Genomic DNA, 24,639 nt, shown 5'->3' with positions numbered 1-24,639 from the left:
TTCTCATTTTGGATTCTGGAAGAAACAATATCACAGAGTGTTTCATACAGAATGGAGTCCTTTTGTAACATGAGAATGGTATCATAGTCATATGTAAAAGGTGACAATTGAAAAAGTGTGCACCTGCCATAGTGTTGCTTTGGTGTGAAGTGAGGTGATTCTGTAACAATCATTATGGAGTCAACTGCTGAAGCCATGGACGGGATGAGGCACTTGCCTCATGGGTTTCAGAGAATCTGCACTATTATAAAGGAGGTGGGCCTAGGCAACCTTAACAGGGCTGAACTGGAAGGACAGGATGAAGGACCAAGCCTGAGTGGGCCAAGAGGACAGAAACAACAATCGTGAATACTTCAAAAGTCAGGATACAAGTTAACAAAATGAGATCAAGTGTCATAAGTAAATGTTTGAGAATGACCTGAGATATAAAAGAATCACTTAGAAAAGATAAAGCCAGGTGCCTTGACCCACTGCAGTAGAATACGTACATTTTGTGTGATATCCAAAAATCAACTTAAAAAAGTATTTTATTTTTTTATTAAATTAAAAAAATTTGATGTTTTTTATTTATTTTTGAGACACAGACAGAGCATGAGCAGGGGGAGGGGCAGAGAGCTAGGGAGACAGAGAATCCGAAGCAGGCCCAAGCTCTGAGCTGTCAGCAAGGAACCCCATGCGGGGCTCAAACTCGTCAACTCCAAGATCATGACCTGAGCTGAAGTTGGACGCTCAACTGACTGAGCCACCAAGGTGCCCCTAAAAATTTTTTAATTTAATGTTTATTTAATTTAGAGAGAGAGAGAGACAGACAGACAGACAGACAAAGTGCTAGCAGGGTTGGGGCAGAGAGAGAGGGAGACAGAATCTGAAGCAGGCTCCAGACTCTGAGCTGTCAGCACAGAGCCCCATATGGTGCTTGAACTCACGAACTGTGAGATCATGATCTGAGCAGAAGTCAGATGCTTAACTGAATGACACCCAGGCACCCCAACTTATAAAAATATCTTGAGGGGAAATGGGGGGAGAGAGTTAAGAAAATATAAAGATCCTCAATACAGAATTTGAGCCTTAAATTGGAATGTAAGTTCAAGTGAAATGAACCCAAAATGAAAGTGTTAAATTGTCCAGCCATCTAAACATTACTGGTTTGCTATTTCATTTTTATTCTAAGGAGAATCTCATATTTCTTTTCCTACCATCTTCTTTCTTTCCCTCCCTTTTTGCTTTTTTCCCCTTCCTTTTCATCTCCTTTCTTATTTAGATTTTCTTGTTTAAAGTTTATTTTGATTATTTATTTGTTTACTGCTTTTGAGATAAATAGTTGTACTTATGATTTTAAGCAAAATGTAAATTGAGCCTTCTAGTAATTTTATGGTACAATCAAAGTGCCTATTGCAAGAATGATTGAGAAGACCGTAAATGACAACATAAAATGTGAGCATCTTTTAAGTAGGCATAGAATATTTAAAATAGATAGCATGTGGGTTGATTGATTAATTAATTGCAGACTTTAAATGGAGTCAGAAATTCTACATCAAATAATTCCCCCACATTACGTTAAGTTTATAAGGCCTTCCTATAGACTTACCCTGTTTAAAATTTTTGTACTCAAGTACACATCTAAGGAGGGTTTAGAATGTCTGCAAGCTTTTCCAAGCAATCAGCAAAATTAAAGACATACATTAATTTGTATTATTTCCTCCTGCTCCCTGAAAGGAAGTTCACTCCATGTCAGCAACCTGTTCTTTTATCCATTCTCTGTTAGCAAGCTATCTTTCGGGATTTCAGTCAAAACAAAGGCAATTTTAACTTTCACAAGAGCCACATATTCCTTTTTTCCCAACTTTTTATTATAAAAATTTCAAGCATACAGCAAAGTTGACATAATGGTATAATAATCACCTGCATATTCACTACCGACATATTGACATGCTTACTCTATCACACACCTGTCCTTCTTTCTACTATCCATGAATCCATCTTGTAATTTTTTTTTGTTTTTCAAAATAAGTTATGAAAGATTGAACTTATGAGAATTATGTATACCACATGCCATAATTAAGTGAATTCTATGCTGTGTCCACACATTTAATCAAAGTTTTAAATGTTCATGAAATAGAGAATACATATATCTGACCCACTACTGATCTATACCTAGAAAAAGAAAAGATATGAAAAATTGAATCAAAAGCAAACACTCCTCTGTAATATAAATCATGATCTCAGTTGACCAATAATTATTTTGTAACCGTATAGTACTTCTAATTTTCAAATAACTTGGGCTTATATATGCACTATAAGTGATTGCACCAAGTGTTTGCCACCATTTTATGGCTTTGGCGCACAAATGCCCAAGCCATAAAAGCAGAAGCTGAAAGCTTATCTTCTGATTCCAAGTTCTGTGCTCTGCCATTCTGCTCCAGTGTCACCACAGTTTTTCTGTTGTAAATTAAAATTAGAATTCAGTACGTGCAACATTTATTTCCCACCTTATTGTGTGTATTATACCCGTCCCTTTCATTCCTTATTTAAATTTTGTCACTGAGTTCACACTAATACTACAAACATCTGTAGGGTTACTGCAAAGTGCTTTAAACTTCCTATACAAAAGTTGCCTTTTAAGTAGTCTATAAAGTGGTTTCATTAATGAACATATTGCTTGGCATTATCAGGTATTCTCTGTCAAGCATTTTTTTAAATCACCCTTTTTCCTCAGAACATGCTGTTTTTTTGCTGCTGTAGACAGTCTGTCTCATACGTAAAGTTAAAAGAAGACAATTTTAAAAGAACGTGAGCAGAGTTTAGAAAGCCAGCATTTTTGTCAGTGTTAAGTAAAATATGCTAGAACTAGAGAAAATCTCCTGATAAAGGGTCCAGAAGCTTCTCTGCCACCAAGCAAGTCAAATGTCCAAATACAACATCAGGAAATAACAAAGCTGTTAGCAGTTTTCCTGTACCTGCTATGGAGGCAAACCATGACCTGTCTTCCTGAAATTACACCAGGAAGTATTTCTGGCAGCCGCCCTGAAGACAAAAATTCTTCCTCCTGAAATGTATTACATTGGAAATGTGATGGAAAAAATTGAAAATAATTGCCGCAAATGCAAGAATTTCTCTGGGTTATATACCATGGGCTCGGTCAGAAGTCAAAGGAATATACGGAAGTTATATGCATATCTAATTTTAATAGAAAGGCCAAGTTGTTTTTTTACGGGATTTGCATTATCTTAAATCCCTGTTAAAGGTGAATAAATGATACGATTTTATCCCACCCTTGCTATCACTTGATGTTATTTTACTATCTTAAGATTTTACTAATCTCATGATGGTATGCAATAGTTTCTCTCTGGGGTACTATTTTATATTTCCCTGCTATATATGCATAAGCATTTATCTTTTTTGGTATATAGATATCTTTATTTTTGTATCTTTTTATCTTATACCATACTAAACAAACTCTTTCATATATAATATGAACTGTTAGCAATGATGTTTCATGGGTGCCTTGTGATGTAGAAGTAGTAAAGTGGAGTGGTTCAGAACACAGACTCAGCAGTCAAACTACTGAATCATGCCTCCATCACCTACTACCACAATGAACTTGGGGAAGTAATTAACTTTCTATGACTCATTTACCTACTACAGATCATAGATTTACTGTAAGGATCAAAAATGTTATTATATAAAAAGTACTGAGCTAAACATGCTTTAAAAAATTACTGAGACAAGTGTTCAGCACATAGTAAGCACTATATGGAAGTTGACAAGAAACACAGTGTTTCATTAACACCTCATTCTCTGAATATCTCAATGAAATAAATCAACCTTAAAAAAATCAACCTTAGAAGAGCTAAATAAAAGATACTTTGTGTGACCTTCTCCAAATACTTCTGTTACCAAAGCCTAGAAATAAATTGCCATGTTTTCAGATGGCTTAGATGCCAATTTAACAACTCAGTTTATATAATCAATTATATATTAATCAACCATTAATTTGGTAAAGAGAAGTAACAGTCATGGTGTGTTAATACTGTCCTCTCTTCCTTGCCAGTATCTCTTGATGTTAAAAGCCATATTTAGAAACTAGTTCATTTAAAAGAAAGAAAGAAAGAAAAGAAAAGAAAGAAAAAGAAAAAAAGAAACTATTTCATTTGTAAATTGAATAGATAAATAGATTGTCCAAAAGTCAGCTGAAAAAAAAAGTTAGCAGCTGAGGTTTTCTAAAATAAGGGAAAAACTTCCTCCAGGCCTTTAAAAAAACATAATTTTATTTTTTAGACATGTTTTTAAAATTGGAAAATGGTAAGTTCAAACACAGTGAATTTGATAAAGAATATATTGGTCTTGAACAATAAATGCAATGTTTAATTGTTTTAAATGAATGTCTGTTTGAAGATATTTATATATAAATCTCTTTATAGAATAGATTTTACTCCCACATGAGCAGACTTCAATTGCCAATTTTGAGTAGGACTATTTGTAAATTGGCTGATGTCTATATACAGACTTTACTTTTTCTATTCCCTCAATTAGGCTTTTATTTTTTATAAACACCGTTTTGGAAAAAAAAGAATTTTATTATTTCTTATGTTCTCTCATTGACTTATGATAGAACACAACCAGTAAATATTATTAAGGTTCTCATCAACTGGCAGTTCATTCCAATATCTAAGATAATTGTGATGGTTAATTTTGTGTGTCCATTTGGCTAGCCGTGGGTGCCCAGAGATATTTTGTCCTGTGAACAAAATATTATTTGGAGTGTTTCTGTGAGAGTAATTTTAGATGAAATTAACATTTAAATTGATGGACTTAAGTAAAGTAGATTTCCTTCCATAATATAGCTAGGGCTCATCCAATCAGTTAAGTGCCTGAATAGAACAAAACTCTTCCAAGCAAGAAAGAATTCCTGGAGCACACTGCCTTTGGACTTCATCTGATTCTACAGCAGATGACCTTCAGATTCGAACTGGAACACTGGCTGTCCTAGGTCACCAGTCTACTGGCCTTTGTACTAAAACTGAAGTGTCAGCTCTCCTGGGTATCAACTCTGCAGATTTTGGACTTGCCACCCTCTAGAATCATGAATTAACTCCTTCTGACCATTTCTTTCTTTCTTTCTCTATGTATGTTCACACACACACACACACACACACACACACACACACACACCCTATTGGTTCTATTTCTCTGAAGAATCCTGGATAATGAAATTACTGTAAAAATAATATGTACCCAAAACCATTCTGCTAAGACCAATAAACATTTCACATCTTGCTCCCAGGGGCCAGAGATACAAGTACATTGACATTTACACACACACACACACACACACACACACACACACACACACACATTATTATAATATTATATATAGATGTATTCACTCAGAGTCATCATAGAATAAACCCCAATCTAATTGTTATATAAATACCTATAGATATATATCTTTTTTAAAATATTTTTTTCTTAGATACAGCAAGAGTAGGGGAGGGGCAGAAAGAGAGAGAGACAGACAGACAATCTAAAGCAGGCTCCAGGCTCTGAGCTGTCAGCACAGAGCCCAATGTGGGGTTTGAACCCACAGACCATGAAATCATGACTTGAGCTGAAGTTGGACACTTAAACGACTGAGCCACCCAGGTGCCCTGCTATAGCTTTATGTCTTAATTCAGGGCAACAGTGTAGTTCTGAATTCAATCATTTATTTTCATCTACAAAAGAGATCATTGTGGTGCAACATCCAAAAGAAATAATCAAAGCTTTTATTACTATGCTGTTTACATTTAAAAATGTTGCTTTTGGTATGTTTTTAAAAAGACAATAAAATATCTTAAGCAACTTCCAGTAAAATATGATAGATTCAAGACATGCTTAGTCAACGCTTAACTTGAAACCCTTCAAAATGATCAAAAAATGCAAAAAGGGAAAACATCCCATCTGTATTTCCTGAATGGAGGATTCTCTTGAGTAAAGTCTTTTTTTAATAGTAATCTAAGAGAAATTTTCATTTTTTAAATAGTAATGTAAGAGAATTATTTTAAAAATAGAATAAGTAAGATTTGTGGGGTTGTGACTTAGTTTTTTGTTTGTTTGTTTGTTTCTGTAGTGTCCTTGTTCCTTACCACAGAGTGATATTGAAGACATAATCCAAGAACTATATTCATCCCAAGACCTAAAGCTCCTTAAAGAAAGCTTTACAGGAAGTGAGTCATTAAGAAGAACACAAGTCTAAAAATGGCCTTATTTGAAGGCTGCTACCCAGGGTCACCTGGATTTGATTTTAAAAATTCCTAATTACTGGGTGCCTGGATAGCTCAGTTGTTTGAGTGGTCAACACTTGATTTCAGGTCAGTCATGATCCCAATGTGGTGGGATCGAGCCCCCCCCCCCCCCATTGGGCTCTGTGCAGCGTGTGGAACTTGCTTCAGATTTCTCTCTCTCTCTTAAGATTCTCCCTGTGTCCATCTCCCTTACACGCAGTATCCCTCTCTCTCTCTCTCTAAAAAAATTAATTCCTAAGTAGCATACAAAAACCCTGTGAGTTGAGAGGCATAAAAATGAACCACCTCAAACTTTTGTCCAGGTTATCTGTTTCCTTTCCACAGCAGACCAAATCTGAATCAGAAGAGTTACAATATGAAGTACTTGTTTTTCCACCTTCAGGTAATGGCTCAGTGACCTATGTTCATCTGTCATCAATTATTGAACAAACACACAAAGAAAAACAGTTGAAACTAAAAGAAATTGAAATGCCCCATATCAAATCTGAATACATATGTAGCTGTGAGTAGACACACACATTAAAAGAGAAACATTTAAAATTACAGATGATTTGTGAATTTCAGGCTCCAGAGATACAACTTAAATATACATGTAAGTTAAATGTATATATTTTAGTCAAATTTTTTCAACAATCTAAAATGAATTACTGAAAAAAAAAGCTCGCTTTATAAATAATTTATTTTTTTAACGTTTATTTATTTTTGAGACAGAGACAGAGCATGAACGGGGGAGGGTCAGAGAGAGAGGGAGACACAGAATCCCAAACAAGCTCCAGGCTCTGAGCTGTCAGTACAGAGCCTGACGTGGGGCTTGAACTCATGGACCACGAGATCATGACCTGAGCTGAAGTCAGACGCTTAACCAACTGAGCCACCCAGGCGCCCCTCTTTTTATAAATAATTTAAACAGAACAAGCAACAAGAGGTTAAAATTACAAGAAGATAAAAAAAATGCACATTGCCCTCGTAGTTATGAACAACAACAAAATAGTAATAAAATCATTACAATCGCTTCTCGGCCTTTTGGCTAAGATCAAGTGTAGTATAAAATCATTACATAAATTTGAAAGTGTTGGTATTAGGATACAGACTACTAAAATCAGTTATTAGTATTAAGATATTTGGAGAAATAAGTTGAATACAGAAAGATAAGAGAATAAAAGTCATTACAGAGAATATAAATGAAGTAGAGAGAAGAGGTAATAATAGCTAAAACTTGCATATTTTCTTCCTTGTTCTAAGCACCTTATATATTAACTTATTTAATCATGAAAAGCCTCTGAGGAAAATTATGTTATTATTTTCATATTACAGTGGATAAACTCAGTGGATTAACTGAGGCTCAGAGAGATTAAATTATTCTGTGGTCACACAGCAACTAAATTATGGAGGTGCCACTGAAACCTAATCAGGCTTTCATTAGAATGCACATTCTTAACCCTAGGGCCAGCTACATCTCATGAGGTAGCATAGAGATGGCCAAAGAAATTCAATACACACATAATAGGTGATCCTGAAATGGAAAATAAAGAGAAAAAACAACTGAAAGACATTGAAGTTATCAAATTAATAACTTGAGGGAATTATACTGATCTATATCTTAATAAAGTTACTGAACTAAATTCAACTAAAAAGCACCCAGACAAGGTCCCTGGGTGGCTCAGTTAGCTAAGTGTCAGACTCTTGATTTCAGCTCAGTCATATCTCACGGTTTGTGAGTTTGAACTCTGCGTAAGGCTCTGCGCTGAGGAGCCTGATGGAGATTCTTTCTCCCTCTTTTTCTGCCCCTGCCCCCCATCTCTCTCTCTCTCTCTCTCTCTCTCTCTCTCTCTCTCTCTCTGTCTGTCTCAAAATAAATAAATAAACTTTAAAAAAGTACCCAGATAAAAAGTGCAAGGCAACCACCAGGAAGTAAAATATCATTCTGAATTTAGCCTTTTCTGTACTAATACTCATTTCCAGATGTCTTTGTAGAGAAAATACAGAATTGAGTAGGGGAAGGGAAGAAGGGAAGTTGGCTTGAATGTTTATGGATTATTATGAAGACATTTCAATTATACAGGAGCTTGTTCTCTGAGGAAAGGGGAGGTAAAACAATATTACCAAATGACAAAATTCAACTAAACAGGCACAAAATCATTATAAGTAACTGTAACTATTAATTAAAAATTTAGAACAAAGAAAATGGAAAGCCAATGGAGAGTAAAAAATAAATATTTAAAAATGTTTTTGGTAATATTTCTCGGACTTCATATTTTAAAATACTAAGTTTTTTTTCCTATAAATATACAGTCTACAAAAATAGAAATATAATAGAACATTTTGATGCACTGATACATAAAACAGGATGCTAATTTTGTGTATGGGGGCAGATAGATAAGTATATTAAATTACTGGAGTGTAAAACAAAATGTTATTTTAATCATTCCTGAAAAACGGAATTTAAAGATGGAAGATCATCTAGTAAACATTTCTTTACTCTTTATAGTTTTTATATAAACAGCATGTGCTATTTGATAAATTAATAGAAAGATATGGAATGCCTCTGGAGTCAAGATTATTTAGGTTCAAATCTTGTGGACCTTAGATAATTTACTCATAAGTCACAGATTCCTCTATCACTATGAAAAATAGTGATAATGAAAGTACATATCTCAAAGTATAATGCAACACAGAGACATGATTGATTATTAAATTAGATAATGTACATAAATAATTTGGCATGGTGACTGGCACATAATGATCATACAATTATAGTTAGTAGTTATTATGATGATGTCTATTTTTTTTTCATTTTTCATCAATTGTATTTTATAAATTTATGATAAATATAAAGGCAAGAGAAAATTCTAAGTCCATAAGTGCATTAATCTGCCTTTTTTAAGATTGAATTTCAGAGATAGAATCTGAAGTTAACCTCTTACATGGTGTGCACCATGATTTTTTTGAAATTATACATTATGACTCAGGAGAAAAGGTGGAAGTTGTTTCATGTGAGACCTTGAACAAAAACAATGTACAGGCTGATCTAACACCTTCTATTCAATCCTAGCTTACACTCAATCTGCAGTGGACAGTAAGAAGTTCAATATTAGCATAGTTCTATTCTGGCCCAGATCATTGGCATCCATATCCAACATTTTATATCCTAATTTGGTCCGTTTAGCAAATTCACCTGTGGTTATCCCACTATTTTCAATAGACTTGAATTCTAAACATTGCTCATCTGATTTCTTAAACTCTTTATCCTCTCACTGTGTATTTTGGAAAATACTTAATACCTTTCCCTTTCCTTAGGTGTTTATATTTGCTTACCAAAGAAGTGATTTTTGTGATAGTTATTTAACTAACACTCTAAAGGAATCTTTATGGAGTCTCCTAGTAGTACTTTAAATTAAATGAAACATATTTTGACAGAATATATAACATTTAAACCCTTAAGCTTAGATTTAATTCACAAATTTAATTTTCTTCCAAAGCTGAAGTAGAGATTAGTACCTTGGAATTCATTGTGCCTAATGTACCTCTGTTCTTTTTAATTATTGCTGTTTACTCCTAAAAATCTTGCACTATTTATTATTTGGTATAAGTGCAAGACTTTGCAAGGACATTGCTTCTCAGTATCACTTTACTTATTTTTAATTCCTTCATTATGATTGGAAATACTATAACACAGTTAATCATGTTGTTTACTTCTTCACCTTAATAAGTGACATGAACCTTTGAAATCCTATGTTTTAAAATGAGAAAAGATTTTTTACTCTTCTTTTTGCACACAGTTTAGAACATCTTTTAGCAATATTCATTTATATAATCTCAAACCTGAGCTATGATTTGAGGGATATGGCATCTGTACAACTCTTACAATAATTGGAAGAGAATACAAATTCCTTATCAGAAACATGGGGTTCCTGTGCTGTAGAAACCTCTACTTCTATATGAGTCAATATCTGCTCACTTTGAGCATGATGTTTATTTGAATGAATAATCCAGAAGATTTAGAAGTGCCCTGACCTTCCATGTGAGGCCTTTTTGTAGCTTGATGGGAAAAATAGTCATTAAATATTTTTCATATTCATAAAATATATTCAAGGTTGTGTTTAAATATATTGAAGAATTTGCAAGCACAATTAAAAAAAACTTTAAAAAATAGGTCCCCTTGAAGCGAATTTGTTATAACTACTGAAATATTTTAGGCTGATGTCTAGACTAGGTGATAACTTTCTCACTTTTCAGCTTTGTTCTTCTAAAGAAACCAAGTCCTGGGGCGCCTGGGTGGCGCAGTCGGCTAAGCGTCCGACTTCAGCCAGGTCACGATCTCGCGGTCCGTGAGTTTGAGCCCCGCGTCGGGCTCTGGGCTGATGGCTCAGAGCCTGGAGCCTGTTTCTGATTCTGTGTCTCCCTCTCTCTCTGCCCCTCCCCCGTTCATGCTTTGTCTCTCTCTGTCCCAAAAATAAATAAACGTTGAAAAAAAAAAAATTAAAAAAAAAAAAAAAAAGAAACCAAGTCCTGAAGAAGTTATTTACTTATGATGTGGCATCAAAGTCACCTAAAAGACTTAATTCAACTGAAAATTAAGATAATTCAATCTTTATGCATCATCTTGTATATTGTGATGGTGAATCTTTTTTTTTTTTTTTTTCCTCATTCTTTCCTTAACTACTGGAATCATCTGTATATCAGCTTTTACCTACAGAACTCTCAACATAAGAGTTAAGCCAGGGACACTTGGGTGGCTCAGTTGGTTAAACATCCCCTGATTTCTGCTCAGATTCTGATCTCAGGGTGGTAAGTTTAAGCCCTACATGGGGCTCAGTGCTGACAACATGGAGCCTGCTTGGGATTCTCTCTCTCCCTCTCTCTTTCTGCCCTTCCCCACTCGTTCTCTCTCTCTCCCTCTCAGAATAAATAAATAAACTTAAAAAATAGTCAAGCTAATTCTAAGTTGTAATGTTCCTCAGTCACGCCAAACTTGTTAAATATGTCACCTTTTGTGACAGGTAATGACCCATATTTCTAATGTAACTTAAATTTCCTGTATATCTGCTTCTGATTTACCCATATATAAATGTTTTTATTAAAGTAATGTGCATTTACTGGAATGTATGCAGGTATTCTGAATATGGATACAGTCATGGAATAGGAGACAATCGCATAACTTGGACAATACTGTTTTGTTGGGGGTTGTGGATTTTCACGTATTTGAAAAATCAAAAGGGGGCGCCTGGGTGGCACAGTCGGTTAAGCGTCCGACTTCAGCCAGGTCACGATCTCGCGGTCCGTGAGTTCGAGCCCCGCGTCAGGCTCTGGGCTGATGGCTCCGAGCCTGGAGCCTGTTTCCGATTCTGTGTCTCCCTCTCTCTCTGCCCCTCCCCCGTTCATGCTCTGTCTCTCTCTGTCCCAAAAATAAAAAAAAAAAAAAAAAAAAAAAAAAAAACGTTGGAAAAAAAAAAAGAAAAATCAAAAGGATGAGATTATTTCTAGATGAAAAATGGTTGTATGTAGCAACTCAGAAAAGGGGTAATGGTGACTGAAATTAACAGCTTCACCTAAATGGAACTATTTTAACATCATCAGGCAGGTGCAAGAGCTGTCTGAGACTGCCTCCTATTCTAACTCCTTGCTTGTTTTAGTTCTTGTCTGTCCTTCATACTTACAGATTCATTATGCTAACCTTAACCCTTTCTTAATTCTCTAAGCTACAGTCTTTAACCTTTCTTAATTTGGATTACCTAAAATGGATTCATGCTATTGGAAAGGGATATTTTTGTCTGAAATAGAGCTTTCAGATATGCATTTCTTGGCAAAGTAGTGTTAAGTGAATCTAAAGGTCTTGCTAAATATTAGTCATAATTCCACAGACATGCCAAGAAGTCCAGAGTTTCCAAAGTCTAAAATTTGGTGGCTAGTTCAGTTGGAATCTAATTTGGTACTGATAACAAGAGTCTTGTGTTTGTCTCACAGAATCCAGTAGTCCTTCAGCAAAATCTTGTGTATCTTCCTATCAATCAAAACCTATTAGGGTGCAAAATCTTAACTGTTTTTTTTTTGTTGTTGTTGTTGAACTTAGGTTTTATCATTCTTTCAATTTTTCTGTAAATTCAAATAAACCTCAAATATTAGGTAATAAAAATTTTTACAGAAACTACATGAGACACTTATCAAAACAAATTCAAATATAACACAATTTAATTACATCCCTTATATTAAATATTTTCTATGTGTATGATATTAAAATGAGAGCTATTGAGAATGATACACAGTCCATTCTGTTAGAGAGATTATATCTAGTAGTAGATATTCATAGGCATATAAACACTAAATGTTATAATTACTATAATGGGCTACCAAAAAGAGCAAAGATAATAATGATAATAATAATAATAATAATATAACATTTCCAACACATGTAACAGACTATGTACATTCATTTGTTAAGTAAATTTACATAGTGTTAAGACAATCTATTTGATCAAATTCCAAATGGCAAGGGAGTATGTTTGTGTGTATATGTGTGTTTCATACAAACAGGTGGGAGGATGTTCAAGGAACAAAAATGTATCAGAGTTAAAAATAAGATTAAATATATATTTGGAAATTAGAATACAATGAAAATAGCTGAAAGTTGGATTTTATTGAGAAATCCTAGTTGAAATGGTGAGATAATACATTGCACACTTCTTTTTTTAATAATTTCCATGCCTTTATTATTTTATGTTATCTGTCTGTAATTCCATTATGAAATACCTTCCCAAGACCATTCTTCCTTGGAGGTTACTTCGTTCCCAAGGCTGTTTCTTTCTCCCTTCCTGATTTCAACCAAAATTGTACTATCTTTATATTCCATTCTGTTATACGATGCATCTACTAATGACCTGTTAATTTTTTTAACCAAAAGAGTTAATATTGATTATGGTGTTGTTATTAATTCAGAATGTAAATCAATAGCAGGATAAATTTCTGGGAATTATCCTTCTGTATAATGGAATAAAAGAGTTGTAGATAAAAATATAAGTGTGGGTGTGTAAAGGCCCTCCAGAAATAAGTATTGGAAGTAAAATAAGATAAAAAGAATTGAACACCTACTATCTGTCTGACATTAAGTAAATAACTTAATCTTTAATAATATTTCTAAGATCAAAGACATTAAGCAAATTGCCTAAGCATGTACAGCTAGAATGTCATAAGGAGAAAATTAAATTTGGTTCTGATGATTTACTGAAAATTTCTGCTCTTTCCCTGGTGGTTCTTTCTTCCTTCATTCTTTTCCATTTTTCCTCTATTTCTCCAGACTAAAATGTATATTTATCTAGTTCCCTTTATGGAATAGGCACTAGTCTGGGCAATTGAATTTATTTTGGTAAACTGCATATATCTTATCCCTGCGTGCGGCACATGTGTGTGTTTTAGTGCGATAGATGTCGTGAAGTAAACTAATGGCATTTAGAGAGTTTACATGAGAAATTACGTCTAGTTTGAAGGATCACAGAAAATCTCCATGACTGAAAGACATTTATCCTAACTGCAAAAGAAAATCCAAAGGGCCTAATAGTTACTAAATTTTTTATAAAAGCAATATTTTTAAGAAAATAATATATGTCATATACTGTAGTAGTGCTTGAGATACAATGACAAATCAATCAAAATACTGACATGAAAAGAAGGTTTCTATACTTAGGTATTTTATCTTTTAGTGGAGGGGACAGAAATTAGTAAACTGCATGAATAAACATGACATTCTGTATATCTGTCTATAAGAGGTAGTTGGGTGTTTGTGCCATATGAATGAGTTAGGGAGGCATAGACAAAAAACTGATGAAAAGTTTCCAGAAGAAATAATTTTGCTGCTACCTTGAGGAGGGAGATTTAAACATCCACGGGGATAGAGATGGGGAAAATATTTAAAGTATGGGGAAAAGGACCTAAAGTAGGCAAGAATGTGTATGCTTATAAGAACTAAATAAATATCAACATAGATAGCATGCAAAGATAAAGGTTTGCTAGAGGTACTTATAATGAGATATTATGTAATCCTACAGTAAGGGGTATATGGGTAAGTGTGTGTGAGACAGAGATAAAAAGAAAGAAATAACAAATGATGACGATGGTGATTTTTTTAAAAACAAAAAAAAAGCAAAAAAAACATTTAAATACAGATTTTACCCCCCAAAATAATTCAAAAATGTATCGTAGACCTAAAGGTAAAATACAAAACTATAGCACTCCTAGAGGATAACATAGGAGAATCTAGATGACCTTGGATTTAGCAATGATGTTTTAGAAATAACACCAGAAGAACAATCTTTGAAAGAAAAGTCATTAAGTTGGACTTCATTAAAACTAAAAATGTCTGCTCTGTGAAAGGTACTATTGAGGGAATGAAGAGACAAACAGCCTTGGAGAACACATTAGCAAAAGATGCATCTCATAAAAGACTGTTCACTAAAATATACAAAGGACTCTTAAAACTTAATATTTGGAAAATGACCCAGTTAAAAGTTGGGTACAAGTTCTAAACAAACTTCACCTAAAAGCAACTAGAGGAAGCGAGAGATAAATGAGTACACAGGAGCAACAATCAAAATAAGAGGTTTGTCAACAGCAACAATAAAATTAAAAAAATAGTAGAATCATGGTTTCTAATTACAAAATGCATTTGGTGTCAGTTTAGAAATGTATGGCAGGATAAGGATTCTTAAAGCACTATTAAGATATTTTCAGATGTAAAGGGATGACAGAGGAAGAGACATACTGAGAATTCAGGTGTCAGTTCCCTGCTAAAAGATGTAATTTAAGATGGAAACTGAACTGGGGCACCTGGGTGGCTCAGTTGGTTAATCGCCTGGGCTCTTGATTTTTGGCTCAGGTCAGGATCTCCTAGTTCCTGAGATGGAACCCTGCGTGGAGCCCCATATTGGAGCCTGCTTGGGATCGTCTCCCTCCCTCTGTCTCTGCCACTTTCCTTTCGCACTCACGTGCACATTCTCTCTCAAAATAAATCAACTTTCCATATATATACACACACACACACGTCTAAATCATAGAAGATCAAATATATATATATATATGTATATATATAAAGAAATTAAAATTTATAGTATGACAGTTGAAAACCTAAGGTAGATATATAACTGATTCTATATTAAGAATAATACAATTAAAATAAACCTTAATTTTACAATATGGGAAAGAAAAAACCTACAGAAGCAAGTCTATATTAAAATATCAAAACAAGCTGGTAGCTGGTGCAGATAAATCTAAATATATAAGTAATAATAATAAATACAACTATATTTTTCCAATAAAAAACAAAGATTGTCAAATCGGATTTAAAAAGAGAGTGAAATGTATGATGTTTCAAAGAGAAACACAACCTAAAGATTTCTTTTAAAAATTTTTTTTCAACGTTTATTTATTTTTGGGACAGAGAGAGACAGAGCATGAACGGGGGAGGGTCAGAGAGAGAGAGGAAGACACAGAATCGGAAACAGGCTCCAGGCTCTGAGCCATCAGCCCAGAGCCTGACGCGGGGCTCGAACTCACGGATCGCGAGATCGTGACCTGGCTGAATTCGGATGCTTAACCGACTGCGCCACCCAGGCGCCCCTAAAGAATTCTAAAGATAAACTGAGATAACCAAACCAAAGGAAAATAATTTGTGTATATTATTATATTATGAAAATATGGTGAAAGAATTTATGCATAAAGAGCATTATTAGAAATAAAGAGTGATGTTATAATGATAAATTTACAATTAACTTGGAAGACATTAACTCTAAGTATGTTCAGACTTATATCTATGTAGAAAATGTTGACAGAATTATGAGAAAAATTGCCCATTATCATAGTCACAGGTATAAAAACATCTGTCTTTTTATTGATAAGAAAAGAACATTGCACTAACAATATAGATATCACCTATCTATCTGAAGTTTTTAGAATTATGTATTTAAAAGGAATTATGTGCAGGCAACATTTTTTTCATGAATTTCAGTAAGTCAATATCAGTTTAATTTATCTAATCAATTTAATTATGTTAAAGTAAAATACCAAAAATATTTATTAATTAATATGTTTTCAAATTAAAAAACATAAATCTAACCAACATGAAGTTGAAAGAGAAGAATAACTGAGATCCATATTATTGCAGAATAAGAAATAATGATAATGCAATTTACCAAACTTATAAAATGCACCTGATGCAGTATTTTGTTTGGAATTTGTAGCCTTAAATGTCCATGTTTGACAACAAGAAAGGTTGAACATTAATGAACTAAGAATCTCTCTTAGAGTGTGAGTAGGCAAAATGAAAGTAGCAATAAATATGAGAAAAGACATTTCAAAAGAAAAATAGGGAAGATTTGCAAAACCAAACGTTACTTGAAAAGTTTAATGTAATAGCAAAATCTTATAATAATACCTTTAAAAATATCAGAGGGGTAAAGAGAGGTAAAGAAATTAATAATTAAAGGTGGCAATAATTACAGTAATATTCAAAATGAAAAAAATATGTATAAATTATTGGACAGTTCCATTCCATTAAATTTAAAATCTTAACACTCAAAATTACTCATTAAAATATAACTTGTCACAAGTTACAGAGAAGTAAAAATCCTGGCTGGATTATAACCATTAAAGTAATTCAAGCCATATTTCAAAATCTTAAAACAGACAAATAGGGGTGTCTGGGTGGCTCAGTAGGTTAAGTATCCGACTTCGGCTCAGGTCGTGATCTCACCGTTCGTGAGTTCAAGCCCCATGTTGGGCTCTGTGCTGACAGCTAGGAGCCTGGAACCTGCTTCGGATTCTGTGTCTCCCTCTCTCTCTGCCCCTCCCCTTCTCATGTTCTGTCTCTCTCTCTCTCAAAAATAAATCAACATGAAAAAAAAAAATAAAGAAAAACCTTAAAAAGAAAAACAGACAAACAACAGAGCTACAGATACTTAAGTGAGTTCCACAAAACATTGGAATGCCCAGTGAAGTCACAATGAAATTACTGAATAAAAAGAAGCCATTCCCACCATCTGATTTTACTATGTCAGTATTGGACTGATGACTAAATATATATACCAGCTAATCTCACTTGTGAATGTAAACACAAAAATTCTAAGCAGAATATTCACAAACTAAATGTGTGTGCAACACGCACACTCCTACTCCTACTTGGAGTCTCCAACTATTATAAAAGACAAAAATCTTAAAAAACTAGAAATAAAAGGGATTTTTTTTAAAAGTTAGATAAAGTTAATGTATAAAAAGTTTTAAACATTGCTAAGTAAAATCATAGAGGATCTAAATGAAGAATATACTATGTTTATAGTTTGAAAAGACACAGTATAATTAATATGCCAGTTTCCTTCAAAGTGTCCTGTAAATTTAACAAAAACTTACTAAAAATTCCAGTAGATGTTCTCTTTTATTTCCCTAGAAATGGGTAAGATGATTAAAAATTATCCGGATAGGCAAAGGACCAAGAGTAGCCAAAACAATCCTGAGAAGTATAAACAAAATTGGAAACTTACCTTGATGTTAAGATTTACTATAAGGATAAAATTATCAAGATAGTATTGTATTGTCAAAAGTATAGACAGATGTATCAATATAACAATATGAGAAGTACAGAAATATGTCACATATATACAGTAATTTTTGAAGTTTCCAGAAAACCATGATAGAACAACTGAGTATCTCTATGGGGAGGAAAGAAAAACTCATCTCTTACCTCACTGCAACAACATGGGAAAATTCTCAAAAATTTATGCTGAACGAAAGTAATTAAACAAACAAAAGTACCTATTGTATGATTGCATTTAGATGATATTCTAGATTAGCCAAACTAACCTCGCTGGATATTAAATCCAGTTTTTCTTCTCTCAGGGAATTGACTAGCAAGTAGAAGAATAGATATTACTGGGTGATAGAATTGTTCAGTGTCTTGATAGGACTATGAGTTACATATATATATATACCATGAGTATATACATTTGTCAAAAGTGATTAAATAGGGTACTTACTATCTGAATATTTTACTGTATATTGAGTATACATTGTATGTACAGTTCATTCCTTGATAAAAAAAATCAGGAGCCAACATTAAGAAGATCAAGAAAGTAATAATTGATCAAAAATGGAATAATTTAAGCAAGAAAGATAATCCGTTCAGCTATTTGAAACATTGCATATAAAATGTATACATTTATGACTAATTACTTAAAAAAGTCATGCTCCTCCAAAAAACTATAACCTTCACTGATCACAATTGGAAGCTAAGTGGAAAACCCGATTCTTACTTTGAAAATTGCCAATAGGAGAAATAATTAACCAAGGAAATCTAGATAATTTTGAGGAAAAACATGTTTAGGAAAATTTCTCTATCAGAGATCAAGATTATTTTAGAGATTTAGAGTTGAATAGAGTGTTATTGTGGAGGGATAGATAGATCAATTAATAGAGTAAGGAAGAAAGTCTAGGAGCACTAGAGGTCATATATATAGGGATTTTATTCATGACAAGGGACCTTTTAGATTAATTGTAGAAAAGAATGATTTTTAAAGTGGTGTGAAACAAATACCTCACTATAGAAAGCAATGGTACTCCGTCCCGCACTATACAGAAAAATATATCTCAAGTTGCTAAAAGACATTAATTAGTAACACATGCTATTAAACTTGTATAACAAAACCTAGAGACCATATTGGTCATGGCAAATATTCTGACTTCTATTCTAAATGAAACAGAAAGCCATTTGAATGTTTTTTGTTTGTTTGTTTTTGCATACGAATGACAGAATATGAGCTACATTTTATTTTATTTTTTAATTGTTTTAATGTTTATTTATTTTTGAGAGAGAGAGAGACAGAGCGCAACTGGGGGAGGGGCAGAGAGAGGGACACCCAGAATCCAAAGCAGGCTCCAGGCTCTGAGGGGTCAGCACAGGGCCTGACGTGGAGCTCAAACGCACAAACTGCGAGATCATGATCTAAGCTAAAGTTGGATGCTTAACCGACTGAGCCACCCAGGAGCCCCTATCTTTTATTAAAACATTTATTTATTTATTTTGAGAGGGAGAGAGAGCATGAGCCGGGGAGGGGTAGAGAGAGAATGGGAGGGAGAGAATCCCAAGCAAGCTTCTCATTGTCAGCACAGAGATGAACGTGGGGCTCAATCTCCTGAACTATGAGATAATGACCATGAGGCATTGACCTGAGCCATAATTGACTGTGATGCTTACTTAACCAGCTGAGCCACCCAGGTGTCCCTGAGTTACATTTTAAAAGTTTCACTTTTGTTGCTGTCTGGAAAATTAGGAATAATGGAAAAATAATGGAGCCAGTTAGGAGACTTAATAGTCCAGGTGAAAAATGATTATTGTATAGTGTATGCAGTAGAATGGTCACATCAAAGTTACTTTTAAAAGCCAACATATGGTACTTACCATATTTATATAATGTGATTACTTTGAGTTTGGGGAATATTCTTATTATAAATTAGATATATAACAACATAAGCATCTTAAAAGGCAGGGCCATATAACGTAATTTAGTACTATAAATTAGACATTTAATTGGTTTTGTATTTTTCCCAAAAGCTAAATATTAACTTTTCAAGTTCATATTTGGATTATATCATGATAACAGATTTACTATACAACTATTTTCATCTAGATTTGGTAACATTAATCAGATTTTCTTTAATCCTCCGCAATATATGTTCATAAGGATCACGCTGATCCCTCGGAAGATCCCATGATTTACTGGACCGCTGAACTATGGTCCTACTTCATGCAAGCCTTCTTTGTATCTCTAAGTGATATTTATCATTGTTGTTGATGTTCTTAGTATTATTTGTCTACAGTTCATAAACCCGTAAGTAGTAGTGATAAGAAGCCACAACGTATTGTCCAGATTAAGAATCCATCAAAATTCTTACTCTGAAAGGTTTTATTTTCTGACATTTATGGGAGCAGTTTAAGAAGCTGTAAACTTTGGGCAAATTCTCTTCTGATGTAAGCAAAATGCTCTAATTCCACTACAGCTCCTCACCAGTCACCCAGATAAAATTTGTTTTCGATGCTTTGCCACATCCTCTGACCCTCCAATTTTGAAGAAAAAAAATTTTTGGCAATTACTAATTGATTTTTTCAGATTCACACATAACAAGGAATAAGCCACCAGTGTTTTCCAGGATCTGTAATAAGGGTAGGCATGACTGACAATAAACTAAGACACTAAAACCATGTCCTCTCAGAGTATATTCTACTGATACTTCTCCTTTGGACAGCTACTCTTCTTAGCCTTTACTTTCCCATCAAAACTTGCTCCCAAGGTAAGGTTTAATATTAGTGTGCTACTAGTTGGTGTATAGTTAAGATAGCATTTCACTAGTCTCATTTTCATTGAACTTCATTTTTAAAATGTTTATTTATTTATTTTGAAAGAGAGAGAGAGAGAAAGAGAGCGAGCGAGCAGGGGACAGGCAGAGACAGAGGGAGACAGAAAATCCCAAGCAGGCTCCATGCTGTCAGTGCAGAGCCCAACGTGGGGCTTGAACTCACAAGATCTTGAACTGCCAGATCATGACCTGAAACAAAATTAAAAGTCTGTCACTTAACTGACTGAGCCACCTAGGCATCCCCATTGAACTTCATTTTTTTTTCTCAATATATGAAATTTATTGTCAAATTGGTTTCCATACAACACCCAGTGCTCATCCCAAAAGGTGCCCACCTCAATACCCATCACCCCCCCTCCCCTCCCTCCCACTCCCCATCAACCTGAACTTTGTTTTTAATGGTAAAATTGAAAGCTTTAACCTCTCACCATATATAATGCACAGTTTTTGTTTTGTTTTTAGCTGAGCATCTATATATAAATATTTCATCATTCTTGTTTTTATTCCTGGGTCCCTAAAATATTAGCTTAGATTTCTAGGACCTGGAAACTTTACAGAATAAATAGAATCTTCACTTTTCATGTATAATAGCTTATAATATGGTTGAACTCATAGTAGGTAATTTTTTTCCTGACTCCAAAATGTTATAATTTTATTGAAAATAAACATTTCAGGTTATCTCTTTCTAGTATGTTAAGTAACTAAAATTTAAATAAAATTTTAAGAAAAAAATAAGTAACTGTCTAGGGCATGCCTTTGGGAAATAATGCACTAAAGATCTATTTTGTCTAAAATATGTACATACATATATACATACATACATACATACATACATACAGTGAGCCAGTAATAAAATATGTGAGTCTTTAAAAGAAAGAAAATGATGTCTGAGCAAGTTTTTTTTCTTTTTTTTTTTTTTTTTAATTTTTTTTTTCAACGTTTATTTATTTTTTTTGGGACAGAGAGAGACAGAGCATGAACGGGGGAGGGGCAGAGAGAGAGGGAGACACAGAATCGGAAACAGGCTCCAGGCTCTGAGCCATCAGCCCAGAGCCCGACGCGGGGCTCGAACTCACGGACCGCGAGATCGTGACCTGGCTGAAGTCGGACGCTTAACCGACTGCCACCCAGGCGCCCCACAAGTTTTTTTTCTTTAAAAAACAAAACAACATTTTAAAAATCATTTTTAGGCTCACAGAAAAATTAAGAGGAAGATACAGAGACTTCCCATACTTCTCCTGCCCTCTAACATGTACAGAATCACCATGATCAATATTGCCCACCAGAATGGTATATTTGTTACCACTGATAAATGTACATTGACACTGATAGTTTACATGAGGGATTTCTCTTGGTATTGTACATTCTATAGGTTTGGACAAATATCTAGTGACATGTATCCATCAATATGGTATCATAGAGAATTTCACTATAAAATTCTAAAAATCCTCTGTGCTCCATCTGTTCCCCCTTCCCTCCCATTCTGTGGCAACCATTTATCTTTTTGCTGTCCCCATAATTTTGCATTTGCAGAATGTCATATAGTTGAAACTGTATAGTACTATATGTAGACTTTTCAGATTTTTTTTCCACTTGGCAATTAAGGTTTCTTTTTTTTTTTTTTTAAATTTTTTTTTCAACGTTTATTTATTTTTGGGACAGAGAGAGACAGAGCATGAACGGGCGAGGGGCAGAGAGAGAGGGAGACACAGAATCGGAAACAGGCTCCAGGCTCTGAGCCATCAGCCCACAGCCTGACGCGGGGCTCGAACTCACGGACCGCGAGATCGTGACCTGGCTGAAGTCGGACGCTTAACCGACTGCACCACCCAGGCGCCCCAAGGTTTCTTAATATCTTTCCATAGCTTAATAACTCACTACTTCTTAAATTTTTTTTTTTCAACGTTTATTTATTTTTGGGACAGAGAGAGACAGAGCATGAACGGGGGAGGGGCAGAGAGAGAGGGAGACACAGAATCGGAAACAGGCTCCAGGCTCTGAGCCGTCAGCCCAGAGCCCGACACGGGGCTCGAACTCCCGGACCGCGAGATCTTGACCTGGCTGAAGTCGGACGCTTAACCGACTGCGCCACCCAGGCGCCCCACTCACTACTTCTTAGTACTGAGTAATATTCCATTGTCTGGATACACCACTGTTTATTCACCTACCGAAGGACATCTTGATTGCTTCTAAGTTTTAGCAATTATGAATAAACCCCTTATAAATATTGTTTGCAGGTTTTGGTGTAGACATACATTTTCACTTCCTCTGGGTACCTACCAAGGAACACAAATGCTGAATCATAGGGTAAGAGTATGTTTAATTTTGTAAGAAAATGAGAAACTATCCTTAAGGTGGCTACACCATTGTGCGTGACCACCAGAAATGGAGGAGATTACTGTTGCCCTGCATCCTACCAGAATTAGGTATTGTCAGTGTTTTGGATTTTGGCCATTCTAATTTTGGCCTGTATTGTTTTCAGTTTGCATTTCCCTGATATATGATGTGGAACATCTTTTCACATGCTTACTTAACATCTATGTATCTTCTTTGCTGAGGTGTCTGTTAAGATCTTTGGCCTGGTTTTTCATTGGGTTGTTTGTCTTCTTGTGGAGTTGTTTGTTTGCTTGCTTGGTTTTTGTTTGTGTTCTTATTGCTGAGTTTTAAATTGTCTTTGTATATCTTGGATAACAGCCCTTTCTCTGATGTGTCTTTCACAAATATTTTCTCCCAGACTGTGCTTTTACTTCTATTCTCTTGATGTTGTCTTTCACAAAGGTTTTAATTTTAATGAGATCCAGCTTATTGATTCTTTCTTTTGTGAATTGTGCCACTGGAGTTATTCTTAAAAGCTATTGCCACATCAAAGTCATCCAAGTTTTCTCATATGTTATCTTCTAAGATTTTATACTTTTGAGATTTGCATTTAAGTCTGTTATCCATTTTAAGTTAATTTTTTGTGAAGGCTGTAAAGTCTGTGTCTAAATTCATTTTTTTCACATGTAGATGTCCAGTTATCTTGCATCATTTGTTTAAAAGATTGTCTTTTCTCCATTACATTGCCTTTGATTCTTTGTCAAAATGAATTGTCTGTATTTGTGTAAACCTATTTTTATGATTTCTATTCTGTTCTACTGATATATTATTTCATCAAAACCATGTTGTCTTGATTACTGTAAATTTATATCAGGTCTTCAAATCAGGTCAGATCAGCCCTCCAACTCTGTTCTTCTTCAATATTGTGTTGTAATACTGAATCTTTTGCTTCACTATTTAAATTTAAGAATCAGTTTGTTGATATGCATAAAATACCCTGCTGGGATTTTGACTGAAATTGTTTTGAATCTATAGGTCAAATTTGGAAGAACTGATAATATAATAATACTGAGTCTTCCTATCCATGGACATGGAATATCCTTCCATTTATTTAGTTATTTTTTTACCTCATTTTATCAGAGTTTTATAGTTTTCTTGTATAGATCTTGTACATACATTATTAAATTTTTACTTAAGTATTTCATTTTTGGGGTGCTAATATAAATGAGATATGGTTTTAATTTCAAATTCCACTTATCCCTTGCTGATATTTAGGAAAGTGATTGACTTATGTATGAACTCTAAATTCTTGCTATAATACGTTATTAGAGCCAGGATTTTTTTTGTCTGTTCTTTCAGATTTCCTACATATATGATTATGGCATCTGTGAACCAAGACAGTTTTATTTTTTCTTCCCAATCTGTATGCTTGTCTTGTCTTGTCTTGTCTTATCTTACTGTCTTAGCTGGGACTTCCAGTACAGTGTTGAAAAGCAGTGTGAAGAGAGGACATTCTTATCTTGTTCTTGATCTTGGTAGAAAAACTTCAAGTTTCTCACCATGAAGTGTGTTGTAAATGTGACTTTTTTGTACATCTTCTTTATCAAGTTGATGAAGTTCTCTTCTACTCCTAGTTTACTGAAAGTTT

The 24,639-nt window shown here is 34.3% G+C and overlaps 1 pseudogene; it reads left to right on the top strand.

Moving 5' to 3' along the window:
- The first annotated feature begins 7,291 nt into the window (after window positions 1-7,291).
- On the top strand, window positions 7,292-7,380 carry LOC123576333 (annotated as a pseudogene).
- Window positions 7,381-24,639: the final 17,259 nt, after the last annotated feature.

The sequence above is a fragment of the Leopardus geoffroyi genome, chromosome C2 (assembly GCF_018350155.1).
Source record: "Leopardus geoffroyi isolate Oge1 chromosome C2, O.geoffroyi_Oge1_pat1.0, whole genome shotgun sequence".
Taxonomy (NCBI): domain Eukaryota; kingdom Metazoa; phylum Chordata; class Mammalia; order Carnivora; family Felidae; genus Leopardus; species Leopardus geoffroyi.
This window is presented reverse-complemented; position numbering and strand designations above follow the sequence as displayed.